This window comes from Nanorana parkeri, unplaced genomic scaffold (assembly GCF_000935625.1).
Source record: "Nanorana parkeri isolate BGI_ZX_2015 unplaced genomic scaffold, ASM93562v1 scaffold11, whole genome shotgun sequence".
Classification (NCBI taxonomy): Eukaryota; Metazoa; Chordata; class Amphibia; order Anura; family Dicroglossidae; genus Nanorana; species Nanorana parkeri.
The window spans coordinates 2,848,985-2,849,198 of record NW_017306279.1 but is presented as its reverse complement, the minus strand read 5'-3'; positions in this window follow the sequence as shown (position 1 = coordinate 2,849,198).

Here is a 214-nt window from a genome sequence, read left to right as displayed (position 1 = left end):
CCCCCCCCCCCCCCCGGGGTGCAAGACTCCTGACAAGGGCAGAGCACTGGTGTCCACCTGACTGAAACCAGGCAGACCCATTCCTCTTGGTCAGCCGAAGCCGCCCACTGAGTACGAGGTTGGGGGCTCCCCCCAAAGAGAGACCTTCGGTTCAGGGGAGGAAGTAACCTAATTGCCATGCATCCTCCCCCTGGTCTTCAGGGCAAGCCCAAAG